Source organism: Nematolebias whitei, chromosome 11 (genome assembly GCF_014905685.2).
Source record: "Nematolebias whitei isolate Nwh7 chromosome 11, NemWhi1, whole genome shotgun sequence".
NCBI classification, from domain to species: domain Eukaryota; kingdom Metazoa; phylum Chordata; class Actinopteri; order Cyprinodontiformes; family Rivulidae; genus Nematolebias; species Nematolebias whitei.
In genome coordinates this window covers 15,162,589-15,168,635 of record NC_056508.1, presented here as the reverse complement: position 1 = coordinate 15,168,635, position 6,047 = coordinate 15,162,589, and positions in this window count along the sequence as shown.

The window sequence follows — 6,047 nt, the reverse complement described above, 5'->3', positions numbered from 1 at the left end:
TTATGGTACTTAAGGTAGCATTAATCTACATTGACTCCGCAAAGATTAAATTTTAAGAAATGAACTGCATATTGGCATAGTTAAAGTCCTCTTAGGCTCTAACTTAAAGTACACACAACATTCATTCTTGCTGGGGGTGTTCAGAAACAATACCAAAAACCAATTAAACGATGTCTCAACATCGACAAAAATAGTGACTAAGCAACCAGAAAAACAACGTTTCAACATTGACAAAAGTAATGATTAAGCAACTAGAAAACGACGTTTCGGTGCGTCACTCACTCTGAATGTCAGATTTGATCACGTTATCGCGTCTGGTAACATTACACTAACTAACGTCATCCCCCTTTGGTCATGGGGGACCATGAACACGGGTGAGGACGTCGCTCCATGGGCTAAAGTTAGGATACCCTTGAGTAGTTTTAGCTGTTTGCGCAGCTGAAAGAGGGCTTTAAGGTCTGGATTGGAACCCAGGTCTTCTTCGGACGGAGTGTTTTTCTCTGGGTCAGTCAAAGACAGCATCATCGAGTTTATTGCAGGATCCAACTTCTGAAGTTGGACGATGTCTGAGTCAGTCAGCGCGGGTTGTACAGAGACTGTGTTGTCAGCCGGCTTGGCTGCAGCCTGTGCACGTGTGACTGCCATTACCTCGGCTGTAGGTTGTACTGGCAGAGTTGCGAGCAGCCCGGAGGGGTCAGAGGACCACTGAGGGCCGTCCACGGCTCCGTCCTTGATAGCTGGTTTACCTGTCCCCGGCGACAGTACAGCATCTTTGGCGTGGGATCTTTGGATCTCTACACCTTGAACTACCAATTGTAGGTAGTATCCGGTGGGCCCTGACTGTTTCAGCTCGCAGATGAGTCTTACTTGTTCAGTTAGAGTCGGGTTCACCGGTTGGGTGTTTTCGGTTCCACATGCTTTTGAAGGATAACTTACCAGGACTGTGTTCTCTGTCGAGAGGTCCTTGGTGCCTTCTGCAGTGCCTGCTGTTGGGCAGTCTGTGACTGTCTCAGGAGGCATGAGTATTGGCAAGGGTTTGCTCACTCTAGCCCACATTGTCTGTTCACCATAATCTATAATCGCTTCAAAGCGATTTATAAAATCCTGACCGACCAAAAATGGGAATGAGTCAACCGGAGACACATATACCGAGTGGTATAGTGTCATCTCGCCAACCTGCATGTGAACCATAGCTATAGCTGTTAGGGTTGTCTTAGCCTCTGCGAGGCCCTGCAGCCCTATAGCACATTCTATGAGAGGTATTCCCCTGTGAACACTATTAGCAGCAGTCCTGAGCTCCTCGAACAGTTTGGCTGACATAATAGTTATGTCGGCTCCACCATCCAGTAGGGCTTCATGTGTGATGACCCCTTCAAGTGTGATTGACAGGTAAGCTTTCTCAGCGACCCCCTTTCTGATCAGGTTACACAGGAACCTTGGAGGGTTTGGCCGACGTTTCTTCTCACGTCTACCTTCACCTGTGTAATCCTGGTTTTTCCGAACCGTTGGTGCAGTTGCTGCTGCTCCTGAGAGTTTGGCTTTTGACGGGCCTCTGTCACTGATGTATGAGATCACCCCCCCACTGTGTGTTGAGGAGCTCTCATTGTTTGTAACAACAAGGTCCTGGTGGCTGTCCATGACAGCGGCAGCATTGTTGTTTGTGTCACCCTGTTTGGACTGAACCGTTAGCACAGCTGTTGCTGTTTCTGAGGTTTCAGTTTGTGACGGGTCACCGTCGGTGACGTGTGATTGTACCCCCCCCCCTATCTCAGGTGAGGGCGTATCAGAGTTTACAACAACAGCGTCATGGTGACTGTCTCTGACAGCAGTAACGGTGTTTTCTGTGTGCTCTGACTTATCAGCAATGATATCGCCAAACAAAGCATTAGGTTGTTTGTCTGTGGCAACACCTTCCAACAAGTACAACAACCGACGCACCCTGTCTGTCTTGTCCGAGCTCAGAGGACTGCGGTTCTCTTTCTGGACCTGCTGCTGTTTCTTTTTCATCTCAGGCTGTTCAGCCCGACGTGGTGGGGAAACAGTACCCCCCCCCCCCCCCCCCCTTTGGGGTTCCTGGTGGGATCCCTGTTTGTATGGGCCACTCTTGGTGCCATACTTTCTACCCTCAGGGCGTTCGCCCCCCTTCTGGTATGATCGTTCATCCTCTGGTTCCTTGGGAAACCATTTAGGATCTCGTCTGGACCAGGGGGCACTCACCTGTTGTGGTTTGGCTGCTGGGAAACCTTGTATTCTCTCGCCTTTTTTGGGAGGGGGAGTCGAAGCTCTCGTCCCTTCCAATTCTAATGACTGGGCAGGAATCCTCTCACCTGGGTACACCTCAATGGGTGTTTTGGCCTATGAACGTGCTTCAAAAACATTCACAGCAGAACTTTTTATCTCACTGATGGATTTCTCTTTGAAATTAGCCATCATTTGCACTGACATCCTTATGTCAGGGTGGAGATTTTTGCTGAACACGTACTTAAACGGTTCCTCTTCCTCCATGTTGGCCTCGTTCCTGTAACCAAAATAAGCCTGCAAAATCCTGGAATAATATGCCCTTGTGTAATCATTCTTACCTTGCATGACATTGTCGGCGGCTGGATAACTGCCAGGTCCCACGCAAGGGGAATACTCTTTCATAAGAGCAGCACATAACAGGCGGTAATCCTTTCTTGTGGCATCAGGTTGACGCTCTATGAAGGAAAACACCGTCCTGGATGAAGTGAGCCTGATCAAACCTACTTTATCCTCAACTGTAGCGTTGGGATAGCTTCTTAATTGGAAGTCAAGGTTGTTCAGATAGGCCTTAGTGTCAGTTGAACCCAACGGCCCTGGCTCAAAGCGATTGACATATTTTGCAATTTTGTGCAAATCCGAAATTTGGAGCAAAGGCTGTATTATCGGTATCCTAGGAACCAAAATTGCACGTGGAGGTGTGTCACTGGACACATGTGGAGGTGACGGAATGGGATTAAGAGCAGGAGGTACAGCAAAATCCTTCTGAGGTGGTGGTGGGTGACCTGGACTCTGACCTTGTTCATCTTTGAGTTCCAGAAAACCTTGCCCCATGTCAGAAATCTCATTTGTTGCAGTGGCTAGTTTCGCCTCACAGGCTTTTAAGCATTCCTGTGATGTATGACATTCACTTTGCAAACGCATGCCTTGTTGGACTAACGCCGCCTTTTCCAATCTGCACTCGTCCAGATCTTTCGATGTGAGCTGCAACTTTCGTTGCAGAACATCATTACCTGAAAACAGTGTGATATAGGAATGATTATTTTGATGCTTTTATGTCAATTTATACTTATACTCACTTTATATGCAGCTTATCTGTCCAAAGTCAGGCCTGTGCTGCAGATGTGTTTTGGAGTAATTAAGCCTCCGGGGGATGCTCTGACCATGGATCTGGCCCATCTTATGGTTACAGTGACACAGAGTTTGATGTAGACAGGTCTTTCATCCACCCACGACTTTGGGTTTGAAGGACATGTTTTTATGAGCCATCGCTCTGTTGCACAGACTGCTTTGATGATGGAAAACATGTTTTAATGAGATACCGACTTTTTGTCTGTCCTCCTGACAACCATCAAAACTTGTTTTTCACTGCTCTCACGCGATCCGGTCAGGGAGGGGTATATAGGAGGTGTGACAGGCAAGGAGAGTCAGAAGTCTTGCTGAGGGCCAGCACGCGGTGCCCAGCAGTTTGGTGTGATTTCCTGTCATTGGGTCGAAGGCTTCCCGACTAAGTGTCAACGGTGAGAGGACTTTCATATCAATTTGTGTTTTAAGAGTGTACGAGTGTACATGTTTTTGCTTGGCTGTTTTTCTGTGGCAGATTAATAAAATGACACTATTATTCTAGTAGGACAGTCTACTTGTGTTTCATTTTCCTCTCGTGTGAATTATCGGGGCCGACCGTTCCCGAACCTTGTATAAGAAATTTCATAAAACATTTTTGGCGACGAGTGATGGGATATTATTAAAATAAATAAATAATTCTGAACGGCTGCACCATGTTCAAACGAAAGGAAAAGAGTGTTGAGGAAAAAAGTTGATGCAAGTGTATCTGGACAAAGAGTCCACAGAGGTTGTGCCAGGTTGGGAGAGTTATCCAACTTTGTTTGGCTTTGTGTTTAAGAGGTGAGGGGGACGCCCCAAGCCTTTGTGTGAGAGTTTAAAAACAGAGAAAAAGTTGATTCAGACGCCTGAGGAGGCGTGAGCTGAACAGAGAAAAAGTTGATTCAGATGCCTGAGGAGGCGTGAGCTGAACGGAGAAAAAGTTGATCCAGACGCCTGAGGAGGCGTGAGCTGAACGGAGAAAAAAGTTGATCCAGACACCTGAGGAGGCGTGAGGGGAACAGAGAAAAAGTTGTACCGGGATGGGAAGAAGTCCCATCCCAGTTGTTAGTATTTTGTTTGAGAGGTGGGAAGAAGCCCATCCTAGTTGTTAGAACAATTTTTCTGAAAGCAGATAGTCCGGGTGATGTTTTGACCACTTTGCAGGCAATAGAGGTCAGAAAGATGGCACCAGTGACAGGGCTTCAGCGTCATATGAGGATGTGTGCAGTAGCCTGGGGAAAAAACTGCATGAGGAAAGTCAGAAAATACAATCACAGGCTCAACGGAGCAAACAATAATGTGAGGACCGCCTGCTTGTTGAATGAACGGCACATACAGTTGCTCGGTGCTCAGTTTGGGAGAATGAGCAGGGTAGTTGAGGGGGCGGTGGAGCAGGTGTACCAATTGAAGTGAGGAAAATTCAAGAGAAAGAAAGCGCCGGTGTCTGGTTTGCAGCGCCGAATGTGGGTTTGTGCGACTGCATGGAAAAAGTGTGTGGAGGAAGTTCAGGAGAAAGATAAGCGGTGGTTGCAACAGAGGCAGTTGTTGTCTGCTGCACAGACAGAGTGCATACTGCAGAAACAGCGTGAGGGTGCAGTCGGGCAAATATGCAGGCTTAAAAGGGAAAAAATTAGAAAGAAGAAGCGTGATGTTTCGCCGGAGCGAGTCGGAGCTTATGTTGCAAGGTTGGATAACGGATGGGATCCGTCGAGTTGGGACGGTGGCATCTGGGGAGACAAGGAGGTTGTTTACTTGTCTAAAATATCACAACCCACAGATGCTCGAGTATCTAGGCTGTTGGATAAAGGGGGAGGTCAGGTAATGAATTCAGCGCATCGAGTCAGAGCTTTGCAAGACTCGAGACCGTCGTTTGAAGTTTGTGTAGAGACAGCCCGACAGATAGCATCGGATTGGTCTGATTTACAGGGGCATTGGGTGACCCTAGGGGAGTGCAAGCAGAGATTGGTTAAGGAATGCGCTCGCTGTGCGTTGGGTTGTAGATTCAGAGTGTTGGAACTCGGAGATTGGAACACAGAGCTGAAAACCGTGTAAAAACATTTAGTCAATCCATGGGTCGTGGGCCGAGAAGGGACGGCCGGAAAAAACATGCAGGAACCTGCCCATTCTGCTTTCTGGAGGGCATTAATACAGGCAGGAGTGCCTGCAGCTGAGATGGATGGTGTGTCAGCAGAAGAGCTGAGGGCTGGAAGCCATTATTTGGATTAAAGGGGCAAAAGTAGAAGGACCAGAAGTTGACATCAACCTTCAGCAGATATTGTCAACATTGAACATCAAAGGTCCAGAATTAGAGAGCCCAGATTTTGACGTTAAATTAAAAGGCCCCAAACTTGAAGGTGATATTGATTTTAAAATGCCAAAGGTCAAAGGAGAAATTAAAACACCTGATGTTAACATTAAAGGCCCAAACATTGACATTTTGGGCTACAAAGGATGAATTAAAATGCCTAAAGTCAAGATGGTTTAAGGGGAAAAGGGTGGATTTGAAATGTCTAGAAATAAATATGTCATCAGAGCACTTAAAAGGGGATGTGTTAAGCTGGCTGCTTTGAAGGAAGTGCATCATATGTTGTTTCACATTTAAAGTGAAAGTTCAGCTCTTTTCAAGAGGGGTTCTGTGGAAAAAGTTAACACCTCAGTTTGGAAAAACTGATGAGCTAAATATTCTGAGTGGGGCCAAGACTAGA